We start from the raw sequence: 23,314 nt of genomic DNA, 5'->3' as shown, positions 1-23,314 counted from the left end.
AAGGTGCTAAAACCTCAGTCAAGTGAGGTGTTGACAAGGGATCCAAGTTGATAAATAAACAGAAAGAAGCTCTCCCTTGCAAAGCCTGAATGACAAAGAGAGAAAACCAGGCACTGGAGAGTGTCCCTTACCATTTTCATTTTCATCACAAAAGCTGATGGTGGGGGGAGGTTTTGGCAAGTCTGACTTTCTCTCCTTCTCTCCACTTCTTTTTCTTGTTCTTGGCTTTTTTTCTTTTCTTCTGCTTCCCCTCCCTCTTATAAACGGGGAGGACAAGAGGTCATATCCCCAGGGTTTAAAGAGACACTTCTCCCCCTTCTGGGAAGGGTGCATGTTCTTTCAGCCTGCTTACAAATTGGTCAAAGTTATGATGTCTTAATGTAGTTGCCGGGTGGCCACCTGCTCCGGACTTTCTGGTGCTTTTACTTCATGTGCAGGAGTGACACCTGCAGATAGTTTCTTGCCCAGCACCCAAGTCTACATGTTAAAATGGGATAAAATACTACGAGTCAGGCACGAGCCTCTTTTGCTTCAGTGTAAGCAATGGTGAAGATTGGCTCATGGGCCTGCAAAGTCCACGGGATGCTTTGAGGAGGGGCTGTGCTCCCGGAGGGGCTGGTTGATGTATGTTGGCAGCTGTATGGACCCAAAAGACACCCAAAGGAAGAATTTCTGTCATGGGATGTGGAGCATGGTAATGCATAGGAGCAAAAGCAAGGGTTGTATCACTTTGATTTGCTCACAATCTTGTGTTTGCAGGACCAAAATTAAGTTCAGATCTTCCCATTCTTCACACTGTTTTAAATGGTTGTTTCCAAGCCCTGGGCATGAGGCAAAGTGGCTTAAGCAGCAAGTAGTTCAGTGGGAAATGGTGTTAATGATGCTCGGTGTACCTTCCCCCTTCCTATGTGGGCTTAATAAAGGCTGACCTCACATAGCAGCCCTTTTCTCCCAGGGGGAAAGGAGGGAACTGCAGTAATAAGGTTTTTCTTCCCTACCTGTACACTTATTTTCATACAACTTAATCTCTCTGAAACCTTTATCTTTCTGCCAAATTGGGCTGGGATTGGCCAAGGGGTTCAGAAGTTGGAGGGGAGGAAACTAGTGGATAGAGACACACACCATAATCAGCTAAACCAAGTTTCCCAAGGAAACCAGACTTCAAATGCATTACAGAGCTTTACAAGTCTTGCAGGAGCTGCTTACAAATCCCAGTCATGAGCCAGAAACCCCCAGTGCCAGGCACTGTATGAACATATTCCTCAACACAATCCTTTCCTCAGGCCAGTGCTCAGGAGTTTGAAACAAGAAGTTTAAGGCACATAAGGTTGGCAAGCACCCGCTTTTCAATATGAATGCAGAGCAACTCCCTTAATGTGGGTTGTATTTGGCTGGATTCTGCAAGAGAGCAGAGCTGCACTCTGCTGGAGTTTGTTTTTTTCATGGGAATGGCAAGGAAATCACAGGCCTTGAAGAACCTTGCCTCCTAACAGCCTTACTTGGCTTCGATCCTACCCAGAAATCCCGTTGGCTTTGTAGAGTAAGAAGGGAGTAAAATCTGCAGGGCTTGGCCCCATTGGTGGTGGTGGTGGTGCAGTATTCTTTTAATATATTGCCCCCGCCCAAAAAAAAAAAAAAAAGAAGGAAAGAAAAAGGTTTATACTCTTCAACCATATCAGGTAGAAGAAGTGCTTAGGTCTTCACAGGGCACTGAGTCACCTGTATGCCAATGCCCTGCTGGTGTCACACCAGGGATGAGCTGATTCAGTGTCTGGAAAATATCTTTGCCTCCTAAGGTAAAGTCTTAAACCCTGGAGCCTGGAATGGGACCTACTACACAGATTGTTTTATCTTTTTAGGCATTTGTTGAGCTCTGATCAGTTCCTCATGACCCTCACTTACCGGCTTCAGGCAGGACTTCCCATGAGCTATTGGACTGCACAGGAGAGGTACCTTGTGACCTCAGCTCCAAGGGAGGTAGGGAATGCACAACATTGGGGATATTTGGGTGAACTTGAAAGTCCTAGCTCTCCTGGAAGGATGTGGTGCATCATTTCCCAACCCTGAATTTCCCCATCTACTCCCATCCCTGGCCACAATGGCAATATTGCCTGCACTAGAGAGTGACACTTCAGCCGCTTGCTAGGAAAGCCCTGCAGGCAGTTCATGGCTGATGAGCCCTCTCTTGAGATAATTCCTCATCCTATCCTCACTTTCTCTGTCCTTCAGTGGACTCCTCCGAGCTAAAGCTGCACAAGTCTGAACCTGCAAATTCAGAAGACATTGAACAATAAACTATTGGCACTCCAGACATCAAGAGTCAGCTCTTTCTGCTTCTGTTTCCTTCTCCCAGAACTTGTAAGGTTTTAAGGAGTGAAATACATTTGGAGTCATGAGTTACTTTCTAGTTTGTGAACTTCTTAAATAGGAGGGGAAGATGTTCTTTGATATATTTTGCACACCATGAAAATTGGCGAATGTTTGCACAAAACAAAATGACTCCAGAAGCTGTTGTGTTGAAAATAAAAAAATACCAAACATTGAGATATTGGGTAACTTAGTCTGACAATACTGACATTTGGAGAAGTAGTGCATGAAATGGAGAAAGTGGCAGGTATATTCAGATAGGGTAGGCAAGACTGGTCATAAGGAATGAAATTTTTTGGAAATGTTTTCATTTTTAAAGAAAATGTAATTTTCATGCAGTTCCCATCATTTCTTTGCAATTCTAACCTCTCCTTGAAGCTCTTTTGAAGAGCTGGGCCCTAGCGGCAATTGGAACATGTCCCCAGCTGAAAGTCCAGGTAGCTGCAGCAGCGGGTGCAGAAAGATCATCTTTGTGGGTGCTGGTCCCAATGCTGAGGCTGCAGATGCTGATGGTGAAACCCTGTAAAGCAGATGACTTTCATGCTGTCCTTTAGAGAAGTTGGACTGCAGCTCCTACTCCTGCAACCTCAGCAACCCCATAAGCTGGAAGGAGGCAGCTCTGGCCCTGGTGGTCATAGGTTGTTTCGGATTAATAGTCACTTGTCACAATGCTGATTTATTGGTTCTCAAAGTTGTTGCTCTTGATCTTGGAGTTTCAGCATGTTGTACCTTACTTACAGCTGGTATTTGCCAGTCAGCTGGTCAACCTCTCCTTGAAGCTCTTTCAAGAGCTGGGCACTAGGGGCAATTGGAACATGTCCCCAACAGCTCAGTGTGGCCAGTTAAGGGAAGGTGTGGAGGAACTTCTGCTGGGACAGGACAGAAAGCAATGTTGTCCAAACTGCCTCTTTGCCACACTTGCCCATCTAAAGTCTGCCTGACACTTCCTGCACAGAAGTTGACATAAGGAATTTTTCATCCCAATTAAAAAGCTGAAAAATGCCCTAAAGCAAAGGCCCCAGTGACCTTGCTTAAAGCTGCCAAGGGTATTTCCCAGTGTAAGGTTACAGATGAAGAAAGAGCATTGGAGCTTTTTCAAGGGAGGGGTGTATGACAAGGGAAGGTTAAAACCTTTCTCCTATTCCAGTATAGGATTTGCAGGTAAAGAGAGTTCTCTTGGGAAATGTAGTGTTGCCTTGGATGGTTGTAGGAAATACACTCTCATGAGCTTTGCGCTATCAAACAGTACAACACATTATTTGATCCTACGCTAAACTCAGCCTTTTAGGGTTTAACTGGTAACCCTTCTCAATGCTGTTGTCCACCCTGGACATCATGATGAAACAGACCCAGTCGCTGCAGTTAAACACTGATGACATCTCTAAATAGGTACAACTCTATGGGATAATGGACAACATCCAACAAAGAGTAAAAAAGGCTTCTCAAGCATTTTCAAGCTTTCTGCATCATCTTGGATGTAAAACAGGGAGGGCTTGTCACCTCCTTTAGAGTAAAGGTTACTGAGACACCATGGACTATGAAATAGGGGACAGATTTGTGAATCTCCAGGGGGAGCACTGCTCGTGATAAAAACAGCAGCTATCCAGAAGAAAAAAATAGCAAAGCCAGAAAGAAAATTTTGAATTCTGCTGAGGGAGATGGAATGATGAAGAGATGGGAAGAACAGGGAAAGGGAAAAGGAAAAGTAGATGCATGTGAACAAGAGGGAAAATATTGGTTAAAGAGGTGGAGGAAGAAGGAATCATCAAATCAAACATACTGATTAAAAGGTAGCTTATGGGCATGGCAACAAAGTATTAAAAAATCTAGTGATGGTTTAGGGTTTTCTAAGCATCGTGTGAAACTAGCTGATAACATCCAGCAGGGGTGGCAGGTGATGTTGCCTCTGAAGAACATAGATGAGCGATCACTAAGCAGGGCTTCTCCACAGACTGCCACCACCCCAAAAAGAGCTCTTGTCCTTGATGGACAGCTCCCTGCTCAGGAATGATCTTAAAAAAAGAGAAAGAAAGGGAGTTGGAATGTATTTAGGAAGGCAGTGGGAATAATGCTGGGAATATTTCATGAGATTGTCTAAATATGAAAACTATATATAAAAAGCAGTCGCCCTCTGTCAAAATAGAAAAGAAAGTTGAAAAAAAAAAAGAGAGAAAGAGAGAATTGGAGCAGATTAAAAATACGAGGCTTTCATTGCTGAGAGGCAGTGAGTAAGAGATGTACAACATAATGAACAGGATAGAAACAAGTCAAGAAGCTATAATTTGTTCTGACTCATGATACCAGCCCAATGGGATTAGAAGCAACAAAATTAAAACTGGTAAAAGCAAACGCTTTTATATACGTAGCTAATGATTAAACTGACGAACTCACTGCCACAAGACACTGGATTTGGTTTCTAGCATTTGTGAGCCTGTTTTGTGGCCCACAAAGTGATGGCATTTGATCACAGATACATAGTAAATGGAGGTGAGATTGCAAGTAATTTTCTCTCCTCACTCACCACACTGGCACATGAGCATTCATTGAGTACAAAGGAAAATTGTAGATTATTAATGAATATTACAACCAAAATAAAAAATCCACATCCCAGATGAACACCCACTGCCTTATGCTCATCCAGATAATACCATCAGTGAGGTCTCCATCTCAAGTTTTTCAAGAAAAAATGAAAAATGGGATGTATGTTCCATAACTGCCACAAAAAGCCTTTTTTTTAGGAAATATTTTCCTTTCCCAAGGTTATCTGTAGGGCCCTGGACATCACCATGGGCTTGTAATGCTTCTGTGTTGCCCTTTACAGAGGAGAGGGCAGTGACCTTCCTTCCTTCACCTCCTTTCCCTTCCCCAGGGTGCTCAAAAAACACAGTGGACACCATCTTTTCCCAGCCCCTTGCACTGTCAGAGACACTGGGGTGCCCACTTGAGGTCACAGAGGAACCTGACCCTTTGTAGAGCTTAAAAGACCTGTGCCAGACACCAAGATCAGGACAAACTCAGGAGAGGACATGCCCAGGCTCCACTGATGTTCAATCAGGAAAGCAAAGCAGCAAAGCATTGTGTTTGGATGTGACTTCAGCATCTCAGACCCAGCTCTTCGAAGATGTCAGAATAGTGGTTAACCAAGGAGAGCTAGGTTCCTCCATGTCCTGAGGTCCAGATTCTCAAAGGTTTCCTTACATTACCTGAGACTTTTCTACCTCTGGAGATAAATGTATGTGGTGAGAATGTAACCATTGAGCCAACCATAACTGATCGGGATAGTTGTCTACCTCATCTAATAGCTGTCCACAAAATGCCCAATTAAGCGCTCTCCTAGGGAATGATCTTGTGGGGGACCACTCACATAGAGCTGTAATGGATTGCTTTCTACCCTGGTTTGAGAATGTTTCTCAGTTTGTTGAAAAGTTTTTCCCACCACCTCCCCATTTGCTGTTATATCTCTAACGCTTTTGTAATGAGGGTAAAAGAGGATAATTTTTTATACTGAAATAAATTATTGGCAGTTGTCTTGTGTTGTTATCTTGCAGCAGTGACTTCCACTGATGAACAGTGTATGGCAGAACTTATACTTTGGTAGGCCTCAGAGGTGTGGGATCATCTCTCATCTAGTGTTCAGAACAACACTGAAACCTTCTACTGGTTCCCAAGCTATTAGCCAAAAACATGTCCTGAATATTCTACAAATGTTGTATATAGAGAGCAAAATAGGGTTCACCAGGAAAATACTACATCCCTTGCTGTAAGTGTAAGACAACTCTTGAGGGACTTCCACACATTTTGCGTAGCACTAGCCATGCTGAACTCCATGGCTTTGCATGCAATTCCTGCACTGTTGAGAGGCCAGACAAGAAGTTAGACCTGTGGGAAGGGGGTGTGAACCCATGTGTCCCAAGGAAATAAGTTTGTTCAGGGATGTGGTTGAGCTGTGTGTCTTCTGTGTTTCAGTGAGGCCGAACAAACTCAGACCATTCCATTTCATTCAGTGGCAGAGCCCCTGGAGCTACTTATCTAGATACCTGGCAGGATCCCTATGTCCTGTGTTGATGCATCCATCCACATTACAATACTAAGTAGTTGTTACTGCTACTGGTGTTACCCACGACTAGAGGTGGGGAAGGAGTGTAGAGCCTCCAGTTCTGACCTGCTGCAATACAATGATCCAAAATTGCTTTTAACCACTGAAGAAGGAGCTTCTCTGTTTCACTAGGTAGCTTATTCTGGTGGGCTACCAGTCAGTATCTTTGCTGAGAATCTTTGTTCCAAGCGACATTGATTTCTTTTCATCCTTAGCTGGCCCTCCGCGGTCAAGTGCTCCCAAATGTAAACAGCCACTGCCATCTAGTGACCATGGAACAGCTCACAGCTTTAGAAACACTTCCTGGCTTTATGAGGGGCGATTGCAACGGGATGTGAGAAAGATGTCCATTTGGCCTCAGACAAAGACCCTAAGCCTGTGTGTAGGCACTCATGAAGGTAATTTGGGGTTGCACCTAGAGATGGCATTTAATCCTCCATTAGTTAGTCATTTCTTGAGCAGATGGGATACTGTCTTGATAGATACAGTCTCTGTGCTCACTAGGTGCTCACAGCCTCATCAAGAGCTATCCCATCTATGGAGAGGGTAACTTGAGGGGTTATGCAGCTACTGCTTCTTCAGCTACTATAGTTGTCCCTTTGGCTCAAGCTAGAGCTAGGCCATGTAGGTGCCTCCAGCAGTTTAACTCAGCAGAATGTTAAAAATCGATTGATTAAATCCATTAAATTAATTGTTTTGCCTCCTGAAGTGCAAGAGGAACACACTGCTAGGACTGTGATTGAAGGCATCTGTTTCCCATCTATTCAGCCTCAGCTTCCCATGAGATTACTTACTTCTGGATGGTCCCAAGCCTCATCTCACTTTCAATGGATTAGCAAAATGGGACTGAAATTTCAATTAGTCCCTGGATCATTCCTGGTGAAAGTTGAAGTGAGTCTGTGTTATTGGTCTCCGTTGCACTGAGAATCCCAAAAATGAGCTGGCACATCATTGTACTATCACATAGTACTGCACGGACATGGAAAAGATGTGAATTTCCAGCTTTTCCAGCCAGGGGCAATCTTTTATTCCACATCTGCACACGCCCTGACAAAACGCAGCTGCAATCTAGGGCTAACTGTGATAGTAATACAAACAAGGCTGGTGCATCTTCTGGACACCTTCCTGTCCAAGGCCACCTTAATGTGTTGGCCGCCGCGCTACCCCACGTGTGCTGCCTACCTGCTGGTTGCGAAAGGTCTCATTTCCCAGTAGATGGCACTGGTGCTCCATGGAATAGCATATGGGAATAGGTGCATCCTTACCCATCCCAGCTGCTTATGCTCTTCAGCTTGGGTTAAATCCTTTCACCCACGAAGCTCCTTCCAAAGCATCCTCTAGGTTGCTGACTTTTCAGGAACACAAGGACAGCTTTATCCCCACCTGGCCAAGCCCGGGTCCCACGTATTCACATCTCTTCCTACATAACTAGTGCAGATCATACAGAGTGGATTCCTCATTGTAAATGCACACAAAAAAGCCACCTCTTCCTTTTCTTCCTGTAGCATTTCACTCTCTCATCTCAAAGCCTTGCTTTTTTAAGGAGAAAAAGTACCTGAAATAAATGTATTCAGCCTAGCAAGGGCAAGGACTGGTTTAGGTTAGCAGCTATTAATCTCTACACTTGCAGCTAAGTGGCAGCTGCTGGAGGTGTACATCTGCTCATTCCAGCACATGATGGGCCCATGCTTTAAGAAGCCCACAGAGCTCATAGGAGAAGTGGGAAACAGTCTTGTCTAGTGATAGATAAACAATTTTGTACGATTTCAGTATGGTTTGGAGGTCACTGTGGCCAATAGATGGGGCCATTTCCACACTTATCTTCAGGTCCACCAGAGCAGGTTCTTCCAGCGCTGGCAGGCAGGTGGTTCCTGTGTTCACGGGATGAAGGCTTTCTATGGATGTAGTTAGGAAATGCTGTCAGGAGGAAGGTCTCTGTCTCTCCTTTTTTGCCAAAGACCAGCAGACAGTCAAGAACAAGTCTCCTGTTGCTCCACTTCTTCCCCATGATAAAAATCTACTGGTTGTCCCAATAAGGGCTGGAGAAACTACCATGGGGCAGTGTTGGCTTCTCAGAGGAGAAGCAAGCCTTTCCTAGCTGGCTGAAACAGGGGACCCCAGAAGAGAACAGCACTGAGCTTTCCCTAACATTTTTCCCACCCACTCTATCCCCAGTCTTTTCACATGTGGTGATAGGGGACTTCTGTGAGCCTAGAGAAAATCAAGCTATTAATAATTCAGTGACTCATGGCACTTTGAAGCCGTCAGATGCTCACCAATGAAGCACAGGATTCCCAGACGGAGATCCATCAGAATGGCAGAAAAGATCAGTTTCCTCACATCCAGAAAAGGGGGGAAAAAGGAAAAACACCAGTTGGAGAGTAAGATAGGATCTCCTCTTTATTCCAGTTTCAATGATCATTTTTGATGTCTTGTGCATTAAGACCTCAACATGTAAAAAGCAGAAATAAAGGTGCCCACAGCAGACTCTTCCTGCTCATTAATTGCCCTTCAGCATGATGCAACAGCCAAGTGGAAGGGAATAGTGCTCTGACTTGCTTTGGCCTGCTAGCTACCATTCTGTGTGTGGATTTAATTCTCTATACCTTTAAATTATTACTTATGTCCTGTAGAGTTAAAAAGGCCCCAAAACAAATAACCTTCCCCCCCAGCATCAAATAGGTCAGCAAACTTCAGTTTTAACCCAGGGATGTCTGTCACCTGACCATGACCCAGCAGCACAGGTGAGTACTAGTCCTCTATTTTTACACCTCTACTGACAGTTGCAGTTGTGGAAGTATTCTTGTTTCCAGCCTTGTGTCCCTTACAGTATCTCTCTTGTTCCTCAGAAATCACAGCAAGACAGAGGAGCATGGCACTGGTGTCAATCAGAAAAGAAACTTCAGCAGGAGAACATGGCCTAGGACATACACCACTTACATACACACCATAAGCACCTATTAGACCAGGTGTATCAATGCCATAAGTCTCTGCAAACATCTGCACACCACAGATTTGCATAAATGTTCAGCTAGGGAAACCCTTCCTTCCTAGAGGAGTGATCTATGTTCCCTCCTCCAGAACAGGAAAAGGTGAAGTTTCAAATAAACCCTTACAACTGCTGGGCATAAGAATCTTCCTCGCTGCCAAAAATAAGAAGAAACCTATTCCCACTCCCTCTCTGAAAATTCTTCGGCTTGTTAGGGAGAAAATACCCAAACTTTGCATCATAATGAATACTGTATTATCCTAGTTCTTCTCTTCTATCAGTCCCCATGTCCTTCATCTTCTTCAAATAGTTCACCTAAAAACCTCTTCCCAGGCTCTGGGCTCCTATTGTTGCTTCTGGCCAAAACTAGAAGGGCACCTACTTTCAGCATCAAGGGCACCTTCAGCAACTGAACCTTCATTCATTATAAAAGTATCTGCTGCTGTAGACTATTTCAGTGCTTTCCAGCTTGGCCTGCCAGACCCAGGCTTTGCTTCAACTTGCAATTGCATGAGCCCTTACAAATTTCAGAATGATTTTGCTTCAAGACAGGACCTGAAGGAAGGATGGACTAGGTCCAGCCTATATGAAAAGTGCCAACAAACCTGCCAACTCACACATATTTTTAAGGATTTAAAGTGAGTGGTTAATATAGATGAGAATTACTTTTATCTGCCCAACAGCAAAGGCCAGCAGAAACATGCACTTGGAAGTTGCACATGCCTTTTGGTTTTTTAACATGCCGCAGTGGAGGGAACAAAGGGCACACAGACTCCTCTCTGCAGGAAACGTAACTGCTGCATCCTTCCCTGAATGTGGGATCGCACGGACCTATGGAGATACCCATGTCAGCCCCTTCCTGCATCACCACAGTGTATGGAAACCCTGCTACAACCCTGTTCTAACTGGCATGGGATTAGAACTGCAATTAATGTTAATTGCAGAGAGATAGAATGATTCAGGTAGGTAGGGATCTCAGGAGGTATTTGAGTGAGAAAGGAGGACAGTCATTGTGGGGAGACAGATGTGAGACACTTGCTTGGCCTGGAGGTGGGATGAAGAAAAATTGTGGGAATGGAAGAAAGAGAAGACCTGGGCTGATAAAAAGCCTAAGGTGGGGTTTAAGAGAGGCTTGTGTAAGATGACCCGATGATCTTTGTGTTTTCCTTCCACACTGCTGTTTTCCTGGCTCCAGCTCACATTGACAATCAACACTGTACTTCAGAAGCACAAAATCTCTCAGGGGATAACCTGAAGGAGACCCATGGCATATGCTGATGGACTGTGTTCTACCATGCTTTGCCCATGCCTAACCCCCCCGCAATCACTAGTATGGGAGCATGGTCATGAAATGGTCGGCTGGTCAAGTGGGCTTACTCTAGACAGATGATTTAGGTGTGCTCTATTAGTTCTTTGCTAGTGAAACCAGCATTTTCCATGTGTGAGGCATCTGAATGTGACAAAGCTGCATCTTATCTCACCCACAGGACCACCTGAAAATGTCTTGTGCTCCCCAAAGCCTGATACCCCTCTGAACTTGCATGAGGAACCATCTTGGGAGTGCTGTGCTGCAACTGCTCATAAATCAGAAGTATGATGGCTTGTTTGAGAGTGGATGCTTCATTGGTTAGTCCCTGAACTATGGCCTAATATGTGTGAAAGCTGACAATGATTTACAGGCCAGAAGTGGTTTGCATGCCCACATACACACACTCTCAGAGGTGCCGAAATGACCTTGCACACTGGGAACTATGCAATCCCCTCCATCCCCTGGGTTGCCCTGGCATGGGGCAGGTTCTGTGTCTCTGGTCCAGTGCCATCAGCTGTGCTAGGTGAGGGTGAAGAGCAGATTGCTTCCCTCTTGCTCTGAGTTGAGGCTTAGCAACAAACAGGGGAAGGCAGATGGGTAATGTGGAATTGGCTGCAAGAGGAACCTGAGGTGGACTGTGCACATCACATGTGAATGCCTGCAGCAATTTTAAAATGCCATACTGCGTTTTGAGCTCAGGTATGCCAGGCTGGCCACAGTGCTGCCTATATGAAGGCCATAAAGATGCTCTGAGGGCTGGAGCACCTCTCTTATGAAGACAGGCTGAGAGCGCTGCTGTTGTTCAGCCTGGAGAAGTCTCCAGGGAGACCTTAGAGCAGTTTCCAGTGCCTAAAGGGGCCGACAAGAAAGCTGGAGACGGGCTTTTGACAACAGCAGGCAGGGACAGGACAAGGGGGAATGGCTTTAAACTGACAGGGGAGACTGAGATGAGACATGAGGAAGAAGTTCTTCCCTGTGAGGGTGCTGAGGCCCTGGCACAGGTTGCCCGGAGAAGCTGTGGCTGCCCCATTCCTGGCAGTGTTCAAGGCCAGGCTGGATGGGGCTTGCAGCAACCTGGTCTAGTGGAAGGTGTCTCTGCCTCTGGCAGGGGGTTGGAACAAGATAGTCTTTAAGGTCCCTTCCAACCCAAACTGTTCTATTATTCTATGATTCTATGAAAAACCTGAGGTCTGAGCCAGGACCCTGTGACAATATCTGTGCCACTAGATAGAACAAGCTGGAGCATGTACACTCAATCTGAAGGCAAGGAGCATGGCACAAAACACATCCAGATGTGCATTGTGTCCCCCCCTCCAAATAAGGTAGCTGCTTCAAATTAGCTCCTAAGAAAATTACGTTTTCCCTAGAAACCCACTGGAAGATAACAGTGCCCATCAAAAACCTACATACTCATACTCACATACATAAATGCTCTGATTCTTTCCTCCACATGTCACAGGTTGGGTTGTTTGCTTGGGAACATTTATCCAAGATTTTTGTTATTGCATTAAACTAGTACATGCGTATACTTGGAACTAGTACATGTGTTGTGGTATGACTGTTTTGGAGCAACATAAAGAAGCAGGCCTGAGCGTCCAGCATCTGCAGTGCACACAGCAGAACATTTTCCTACTATCTCGTCCATGGAAACCCAGCACTGATTCAAAAAAGCCAGAAGATGAGGGACAGTAAAAGTAACATAAAGTAAACTGGAAATTAGTGATCAGGGCTCCCATAACCTCCCTGGCAGACAGGGAAGGATGCAAACACAGAACTACAGTCAGTCTGTTTTGTAACTCCTTCCAAAGTCAAATTTTGCTTCTCATTCCAGGTCGAGGATGTACAAGCTCCTGCTTATGGAACTCTGGGCCCCAGAAACCTCCCAGGAAAAGGCTTTGCTGAATCCAGCAAATTCAGATAGCGTTTCCTTACACTTGGATCATTGCATGTGGCCTGACGGGGTCCAGGCACATAACGGGAGATAAGCAGCTGCTGTGTGTCTGCCACAACCAGCTGAGTGATTACCCACATGTTTTGTTTTGGTGGCAAGTACCATGGCAGCTGAGCCCCTTCCAATGACATCATTCCAGGCTGCTGTCCCACATGCTGGTATGAGCAAGAGACTCAGAGATACCAGCATGTGGCTGCTTAAACCCCTCTATAGTCCCCATTGATCAGGTATCCACTGATTATGAGAGCTAAGGATATCCATTCATATTGAGACCCTGAAGCTGCACCAGTATAGTTATCTAGTGCTATTTGAGACACTCTGAGGCTTCTAAGACATCCGCATGAGACTGGTCTGCAGGACATTAGACCTTTTGGAGGACTGCATTCAGATGAGGTGGCAGCTGGAGCCTGATGGTGCATCCCAGAGCACTTTAGATAGCAGTAGGTATCTGTGGTTAAGCAATTGAATTGTGCCTTGAGATATAGACACTACGATTCAGGTGCTTTGATGTGCAGCCAAATCCCACTTCTACAGCTTTTTCAAGGTGGAGCTTAATCCGATGTTTTCTTATGGTCAGCAGAGCTTAAAAAGCAGAGAAGAAAACAGCCAAACCAGTGGGTATCTGGGACCTGGATGTGGGTCTCCATCCTCTGCATTGTTTTCTTGGACATGAACTCTGTCACCAGCAGTCTCCTAGCTAGCTGTGAGTGAGCTGCCCTGGGCTGCTGCCAGTCTTGCCTTTGGTGATAGACCTAATAGCCCCAAAGCTCATGTAGAGCACTGAGGAAGTGATGAAATAAAACCATTTGCTACAGGAACATTCAAAAGGGGAAACACCGAAAATCAATGTCAATAGCTTTACCCAAGCTATTTTTATAGTAATCACATTGTAAAGAGCAATCACATTGGAAAGGAATGGAAGTTTAAACTCTGAAGCTTTTTATTTGGCTGTCAATTAGCATGGCAAACACCTTGGGTCTGTTGGAAAGAGAAACCTGGATGGTGAGAGACAGTATCACAGTATCACACAGTATCACAGTAGGTTAGAGATTGGAAGGGACCTCAAAAGATCATCTAGTCCAATCCCCCTGTCGGAGCAGGAACACCTAGATAAGGTTACACGGGAACGTGTCCAGGCGGGTCTTGAATGTCTCCAAAGAAGGAGATTCCACAACCTCCCTGGGCAGCCTGTTCCAGTGTTCCGTCACCCTCACTGAGAAGAAGTTTCTTCTCAGGTTTAAGTGGAACCTCTTGTGCTCCAATTTGTACCCATTACCCCTTGTCCTTTCATTGTTTGCCACTGAGAAGAGCCTGGCTCCATCCTCGTGACACTCCCCCTTTATATATTTATATACACTAATAAGGTCACCCCTCAATCTCCTCTTCTCCAAACTATAGAGACCCAGCTCCCTCAGTCTTTCCTCATAAGGGAGATGCTCCACTCCCTTAATCATCTTAGTTGCCTAAGACCTATGGGTTGCTTGCACTATATTGCAATGATCTGTGTTGGACCTTTTTTGGGGGACTATCAGACTCTTTCTTCCACAGCACAGCTATGCATTTCAGTTTCTACTCCTTCAGACAGTGCAAAGGGTAAAGAAAGCATTGAAAGAGTGATAAGAGGGAACTGGAGACTGGCTACAAAAAGCAGCAGTGATCTGCATGCAGGTGTGCTACTAGAAATGATGATGTGTCTCAATTGCATATTTTTTTCTGGACCTTGCAGAAGAAAATGAGGTGGGATTTGAACTTTAATTGCATTTCATGGGTTAGAACCCTTGGAAAAGTAGGGGTGGCTCTCACAAAGCTGTAACAGACTAGACTAAAAAAATGTCCTGGGCATTTCATCCACTCTGTTACCCTCCCCCAAACCAGTACCACATCTGCCCAGACCAAACCGGGGCAGGATATGCCCTTAAGAACCTCCTTAGGCAGGCTGTTTCCAGGCTTTTGCTGGGTTCCCAGTTAAAAAATATAAGCCTGAGAGTCAAGGCTTGAAAGACAAATCAACCCACTTACCATGTGTCCTTCAGGAGGACAAGATCCCAAAGGCAGGAGCGTATGTTGGCACTGGATAGAGAAGAGCAGAGCTGAATAGGGGAGACAAACAAACGGGTGTGAACCGTCTTTATTTCACATAGGTTATTTTTGTGTATTACTTTGGGTAGGCCAGGGAGGTATTTTGTGTGTTACTTTGTTTTTCGATTGTCTTTTCTCCCTTGAGTAAAATACTGCTTGTTGTACTAAATGGTTCGCCTTGGTGAGCTGGGGAGTTTTAGCTCACTGGGCACCAGTGCATTTTTCTGGATGTCCTCATGTTCCTGTGGTTGGAGGCCCAGGCTGGTGTTTCCTGAATGACCTCTTCACACTTGAGCCCAGTCCATGTTGCTGCCAGCCAGGCCTGCAGACAGGTCACACTAATGTTTAACTCCAGCCTGTGTCACTGCATTCTGAGCCTGTCGTTGCCCTCCCTCTAGATGAGCAGTTTATTCCCTCCCTTTCCCAGCAGTGCAAGTAGTTACACTGACCCCAATACCTCTCAGTCTCCCCCACACCTAACTGGTCTATTCCTCCATTACCCTTCACAGGTCCTTTTCCAAGACCTCTTTTCATCCTGGTTGTTGTCTTGTGACCCTCTACAAAGGGGTCACATCATTTCCTGAGGCAGCAGAAAGCCTGAGACAGGTTCCCTTATTAGGAAGCACATGTGGATTCCTGTCTGGGATAAGGATAGAGTCCCAAAGCAGGTAAAATTCAGGATTCATTGTCCCTGAGCAAAAGGAGGTTCATCTCTTTGCTGCATCTGTCCACAGTGGGATCAGCTATTTTGGCCAAAGTGGTGGGATCATCTGGAGTACCTGGGCTGTGGGTACTATTCCACAGGTTCCTCCAGGAGTGAAGAAACGTCTGGCACAAGGGCAAGTAGGGGAGCTTATGCCTGAAATCAGGACAAAAAGATCCATGCCAGCTCAGGCCATCTGTGTATCTCTCAGTCTACTTCCTTGTGGAGAAACTTTAGGCTGTCCCATTCCCCCTGTTTTTAGGATGTGAGTAAGCACATTTTGCTCCTAGAGACAAAGACTAATTCCTGCTGCTGATCCTCTTCTCTTACCCAGAAGCCGTGACCTCTCCCCACAATCTGGTGCAATGTTCACTGCTTAACAACAAAAAAATCTGATGAGGTTCCGGTGTTAGCGTGCCTCTCCAGATCGGAAGGGGACCTTTACTTCAAAGGTTATCCATCCATGCCCTGGAAGGCTGGAAGTACTTCCCAAATGACAAGTATCCGCCAGGGAGGAACAAACACTCCAAGTGTTTGTAGACCATTCTGCTATTACCTCTTACCACCCTAGATGCCGACATGAAATCAAGGCCATTGTTCTTAAGTGGACTTGAAGTGTATTGACTGTATTGAGTCACAAGAGTTTCAAGACTGCTGTGGGGAGTCCTGTGTCTGGTCTGTTAGCCCTTGTTGTCTGAGGTAAGCCTTTTTTTTCATCTACTGTCTTTCCCAGTATTGGGTTGCTTAGCTGTGTGTGTTAGCAGATAGGAAAGTAAGAAACTGGTAACAAGTGGTGTCCCCCAGGGGTTGGTGTTGGGACCAATCCTGTTCAACAACTTTGTTGGTGATATGGACAGCAAGTTTGCTGATGACACCAAGCTGTGTGGTTTGGTTGACACGCTGGAGGGAAGGAATGTCATCCAGAGGGACCTTGACACACTTGTGAGGTGGGCTGATGCCAACCTCATGAAGTTTAACCATGCCAAGTGCAAGGTCCTACACCTGGGTTGGAGCAATCCCAGGCACAACTACAGGCTGGGCAGAGAAACGATTCAGAGCAGCCCTGCGGAGAAGGACTTGGGGGTGCTGGTCGATGAGAAAATGAACATGAGCCAGCAGTGTGCACTCACAGCCCAGAAAGCCAACCATATCCTGGGCTGCATCAAAAGGAGGGTGACCAGCAGGTCGAAGGAGGTGATCCTGCCCCTCTACTCTGCTCTCGTGAGACCTCACTTGGAGTATTGTGTCCAGTTCTGGTGTCCTCAACATAAAAAGGACATGGAACTGTTGGAACAAGTCTAGAGGAGGGCCACAAGAAAGATCAGGGGACTGGAGCACCTCCCGTATGAAGACAGCCTGGAGAAGAAAAGGCTGCGTGGAGACTTAATAGTAGCCTTCCAGTATCTGAAGAGGGACTACAATGATGTCAGAGAGAGGCTTTTCATGAGGGACTGTAGTGATAGGATAAAGGGTAATGGATTTAAACTAAAACAGAGGAAGTTCGGGTTAGATATAAGAAAGAAGTTCTTTACTGTGAGAGTAGTGAGGCACTGGAACAGGTTTCTCAAAGAAGTGGTAAATACTTCATCCCTGGCAGTGGTCAAGGCCAGGTTGGACAGAGGCTTGGGTGACATGGTCTAGTGTGAGGCGTTCCTGCCCAAACTAGATGATCTTTAAGGTCATTTCCAGCCCTAACCATTCTATGATTCTATGAAAGTCCTACTCAGGGTGATGGAATGTGTCAAGGGTAGCTATAAAGGACATTTCCCTAGCATATTGATGATTGGTGTTTCCTTCTACCAACTCATAGACACCTGTCTTGGGAAGGTACAGATCTGGACTCTGGAAGTGACCATCTCAAGAGAGTGGGGTTGGGTGATCAGTTTAGATTGCATGTAGAATTAAACTCCTGACAAATTAGGGGAGCTTGGAGTGAAATCACCATTACCCTCAACCAACTAAAGTACATTGTCACTGTCAGATAAAGACAGGGATTTTTAGGTCAATACGTAATTATGTAGTTCGGTAGTCTGAATACAGTAAACCAGAAAATTTGACCCAGTGATTCCTGCTTTGATCCTGACAAGCTCTGACTTCTTATTTGGATGAGTCCAGGTGCTTTCAGGACTAAAAGTAATGGTGCATTCCCTGTATTAAACATATCCAAGCAAGAGACACCTCCAACATGTCCTCAGTCAGTAAACTTTGTCCACCTGACTCCGAGATCCACAACATCTCTGCTGGATCTACTCAGATAGCACAGAGTACAGGGTGACATGCGAGTCTGGGATCCAGAAGTCTATAGTTGTATGGTGTTCAAGCAATCAGTATAAGAGATATTACTGAGACTCTGAAATCCTGGATGGTGATGGCCTTCAGTTTGATTTGCTGCTTAAAATACTTTAGAGTGAGTTTTGCTTGCTAGCTTGCAGCCATTTATGTGATACCTGTTAGCTAATTTAACTGTTGAAAAACAGTCTGGGGTTTGAAATATTCATTTTATGTAGATCTCTGTGTGTGTCTGTTCATACAGACATTTTTGCATACACATATAGTTGTGTGTATGCACACATCTATGCACTTATAGAGGTTGTTGCTCCTGTTGTTTCCATCAATCTGAAGTCAGAGCCTCACAGCCTGGAGTTTCTTCTCTCTTATTCTCCCCATGTCAAAAACTTTCTCTGCTTACAGCTGGAAAGTCAGCCTGTCACATGAACTGCAGGCAAGGAACATTATCTGCATGGGTTTACTTGTTGAACAATGTAAGTAGATGATTAACCATTAAAGCAACAGAGTTTGCTGACCCATTAACCAAATAGGAAGGCTCTCTGGTTGGCTAAACAATGGGTCCCATACAGAAAGCACCCCGATTTGTCCATCTCGTCATTGCTGTTGCTGACAGACCTGTGCAGATATTGCGATGTAATGACTCAGTTTGGGTTCTCACGCAACCAATTACGTGCCAGAGGCCAGTGCTCCCTACATTCTCATCTGCACTGGTTGACCTTGGAATCTAATCTTGCCCAAATCCATGCTTTGTATCAAACTGCGTGAGACTTAATAGCTGCCACTCATTTTTCAACTTCATTTTTGCATGCTATGTGTCTATGCATTGGAGACATGCTATGTCTGAATTCAGGAGCTGCTAAAGCATGCATATTTACCATCTGGAGGCACTGGCCAAACACTCATCAATTCTTGCATGAGGAAGAACTAATCATTCCTTTGTCACTCATCATTGCTAATTAATCCCTGCACTCCCTGCCATCCTTACCTTGACTGTCAGACACATTCTCAGTCAAATCATCATTCTTGTGGTTTTGCTCTACAAATGCTCAGCTGTCCAGCACTTATTACCTGTCCTTATCCTTGGTGAGTACTACTGAAAATTCAGGAAAGTGATTCTCCCATTTTTCTAATTTCAGAATAAAAGGAAACCTGATCATGTGATGACATGAAGGGGGAATATCTTCTATCTGAATGCCATTGAAATCATGATATGACACAAAATCAGATTCTGGAATGGGAATATACTCTATTATCTTTTTTTTTTTTACAGGCTAGTGCATGTATGTAGACTGGGTAGGTATTCTGCATGCTGTACATTTGTTATATAACATAGTCCTTGTGTACCTCAGAATTCTCAGAACCTGGGATGAGGGCTCAGGTCCTAAGCAGGCACGGGAAACCTTTGCTGGAGATCTCTGAGTGGAGAGGGCTGGATACCTCCAAGAGTTTCTGTGTATTGTTGTATACCCAACCAGATGCATCGCGGCTGAGCAGCCGAGTGACTGCAATCTTGACTTCTCAGCTTGAGTTTTCTTTCAAAAAGGTCTTTTTGCTCACAGGAATGGGGACTTATTCATGACAAGCTCCTTTCAGCTCGGGGCTCATAAGCCAAAATATGTCAGTCTACTCATGCGGTAGTACAGCTAGGTATAAAGACCTAGCTCCTACACACTCTGGCTGAAGACCAATCAGAAAGATGACAGCATTCAGAACAATGACATTTCAGTTACAGCAGTAAACCATAAGTTCAACTTTAAAAGAAGGCTGAAAACTGTGAAATAAAACACTTTAATTAGCATGAAACCTCCAAAAGTGGAATAGCACAATCAAAATCACTCTTCATCTAAAAATAAAAGCAAAGAGAGAGTGCTGGAAAATACCTGACACACATTCAATGGGTGGGCTTGATGTTTTGACTACAAAAATATTTTTGCTCAGTTTGTTCCTGGCTGTTTTGAAGCTGACAGGTTGCCAGATCTCTTGGCTAGATCCCTTCTGCTTCAGGATTCAATAAGATGGGTTTGCTACCTTACTTGTACAGCTTGAAGAGACGGTGGTGCTGCTGGACTTGGGAAATGACCCCTCTGGTAAATCTCTTAGAAATACCACCCTGTTTTGAGCTACTGCAACTGTCAACACTTTCAGAGAAACTGCCCAGAGCTGCTTAGAGAACAACCAATGGCTTCTCCTTGCTTTGACATTTCAAACAGGGAGTAGCGGGAGTGAGGAGCAGTTTTCCCCTTTTGTTTAAATACACATGGCTGCTTGTAGGACAGAGGAGTACAAGAGGACAGTTCCCTGGGGAGATGCCTGCCATCCAAGAGCTGGCAGTGAGTGGTTTTGGACAATGCTCTTGGCTCCTCTCTGCCAGCCCACATGGACTCAGAATAGCAGGAAGAGAGGTGAATTTCCTGAGGGGCAGCCAACGGGAGACTGAACCCAAAAAACAGGGTCTAGAAAGTGGCAACAGAAGTTCAGGTAGTTTGGAAATACCAAAGCTGTTTGTTTTGTTTTTTGTTTAAGTTTTTTTTCCAGGCTTTCCAGCGAAAAAATGAAATCAGAGAACAGCAAACGTCCTTTTGGCTCACCTCGTAACAGTACATTTGAGCTCAGTTGCTTGTTTTGTTTCCTTCTGAAGGCATTTCACTCCTCCTTTAATTGCCTTTCCTTTGCACACAGAGATTCTTTCTTTTTTTTTTTTTTTTTTTTTATTAAGAGAACATGTAATTTTCAAACAAAAAGGTCATATTTTGAAATATCCAAGGAAATCACTTGGCATTTTGGACCTGCCTTGAGAATGTTGCAGTGAAATGTTTAATTTTTCCCCCAGAAATTTTCTCATACCTTTCCTCCAGCCCACAAAATTTCAACATGAATTTATGAATATCCTCTGTCCCCAGTCTCCATTTCCAGAAAATTCACTATTAAAAAAGAAGAAGAAAAGAGAAAGGACACTATCCAGAGCTGCTGTTCATCCACTATTGTGATTTCTTGTTTTTGGCTTGTTAGAATCTGATCCAACATGCTGGATCCTTTCCAGTGGAGACAGTGGAGGTAACTGGATCAACCGAAGCATCCCCAGCCCTGTCTACCAACCCACACCCAAACACTGACAAGCAAGAAACACCAGCCCATCTCAGCCCTGTGTTACTGTACCCATATGAATAAGTGATGTCCAGGAAAAGCAGATGCTGTGACTTGTTACTTGCCATCAAAGAGAGACACAAAATGAATTGGTGACAAGAAACTAGGAATAAATAAGAGGATACAGTATTATTATGTTATCAGAACAGTAATTAATTAGGGGAACTTCAAATAACCCACAGTGGATGACAATATCCATAGACAACTGGAATGGCAAGAACCTTATAAAACATCAACCAAAAAATATTTTGCAGGGATCTAAAGGGGTTTCTGTGTACTTCTTTCCAAGGGGGCAGCAGTGACTGGAGCTAGGGACACAGAAACAAGGGCCAGTGGAACTCCAGAAACACAACATCAACCCCCATCTCTATTTCATTGTTCTTTTTCTTCTTCTTTCCTTTTTCTCTTTTGTCTTTTTTTTTTTTTTCACAGATTATCATCTCTCACCTTTTCCCTCTCAGGGACTGTGCATGTCCTTCAGTTAGCTGGCTTAATATATGCTGAAGGTCAAAGACCCTTCACTTGGGCATATCCCTGGTCATTGCCATCAGTCCCCAAGATACAGAGGCAAGGTGGGTGACCTTAAAGATAGAGGACTATGTTACCCCAGGTCACCTGTCACCTTAAGGATGAGGTAAACAAGAGGCCCCACAGGAACAGAGCTAATGAGGTCTCCTATAGGTCTGGAGACAGCATCCTGACATCCACCCTCACAGTAATCCTTGCATCACCTTCAGCCCCCCCAGTGCCTATCCTCACATATGCATAACCTCCATTTCCCAATTTCCCTCCTCCAGTTGCTCCCTTGCCAGCTCTGGTATCGCCACAGTAAGCCCACAAGCAGTATAGCCAGGGGCTGCCTCAGGCTTGGCACCACATTAGCAGTATTAATCAGCTCAGAGGCTGCTGAGCTTGCACAGAAGCCTCCCCCTCCAGTGTGCATGAATTCATGCCTCTCCCCTCTACCTGATTTTCCTAAGGAAGCAAATTGTAACCAAATCCCCCAAATAATGACTGGTAAATCATTGTGTTTTACAGTATGGGTTTATGCAGAATGTGAAAAGAGTCCCTGCTTCCTTGGCACTATTTGTTCAGACTTAAAACATACCTCCTGCAGCTTTGTTTAACAAAAACACATTCATTCCTAGCATGCCTTATTGTCATAAAGACAATAAGGACCTTATTTTGCACTGGGACTAATTGCATTAAAAATCATTCTGGTCCAGATTATGAAGTCCCCGATTCTCCATGAAATTACCAGGAGAAAAATGATTTCCATGTAAAGAGCAACCTGCTTGGGTTTACAGAAAAGGGCTATTTTGATAGTTCTCACGCATTGCTTTGGAAGTAAAAACTGCAAAAGCTGAGCACAACTCAGGAAAAACCTCATTTTTAGGTGATTTTTAAGTAATTCTGCCAGCTCTTGGGAACATTAGTGAAAGGAGATGTCCTTTGCTGCCAGAGAGAAAGCTGGAGAGAAGCATGTACCAGGTTTTCCATGAGTAGGAGGTATTTCACAATTTAAATTTTTTAAGGATGAAGTGAAACTAAAAAGTGAAAAACCCCAAAACATTTTGTTTCAGATACACACATATAATATCAGCAATCCCCAAGACTTGAAGGACCCCCGTTGGTGCTTTCCTGTGGTTCAGGCACATCAAAGCTATTTGGAGGAGTGCCACTGGGTCATTCTCCCATCTCCACCTTATGTGTGCTGGTGCAGTCTGTTGCGCTTCTTTTGGTGGGACTGCCCTGATCTGGATCTGCTGCAAGTCTATGCAGGTGCTGGGTTATCACTGCTATAATACATTGCTCCAAAGACCAAGAGCAAATGTAACAGGGCACCTGCAGCTCCTGTGGGTAAATGTTTGTATGATGTGCCTTGGGATGTAGGAGTCCTTGTAAAGGATGCACAAGGCAAGACCAGCTATGAGCATCTCCACCTGTGTGAAATGCTTATACATGCCTTGAAGAGAGCTCGAGCTCACTTGATACTAATAGGTGATGAACTTGATCCTTCAGCTTAACTTGCAAGAAATAGCCTCTTCAATTAGGGGGAAAGAGGTGAGTGCTCTTAAAGTTTGTCCCTTGCTCTTCTTGCAAAAGATACTTTCAAAGTATTTTAATATGGGTCCTGTAATCAGTTAAGAGGGGATCTCTGATGGAAGTGAAGTTGAGGGAAACCTATGGCTTGTTGAGATTTGGTGTGAGAGGCCCCACTAGGGGTGAGTCCCATTGCTGCTTGGTGGTCTGGGCTGATGCTTTTGTTATCAGATTGCCTCACTGGGGACCTACAGCTGTACAAGCAAAAATTCAACATAGGTAGCCCAGTGACCTATGGCTCTGACTACAGAATGGTCCCCACAGCAGGTGGACCTCAGAGAACA

The sequence above is a fragment of the Neopsephotus bourkii genome, unplaced genomic scaffold (genome assembly GCF_033783945.1).
Source record: "Neopsephotus bourkii isolate Nb327-2 ecotype Australia unplaced genomic scaffold, CSIRO-AGI_Nbou_v1 NB_745, whole genome shotgun sequence".
In the NCBI taxonomy this organism is placed as follows: Eukaryota; Metazoa; Chordata; class Aves; order Psittaciformes; family Psittacidae; genus Neopsephotus; species Neopsephotus bourkii.
Note: the sequence above shows the minus strand (reverse complement) of the source record.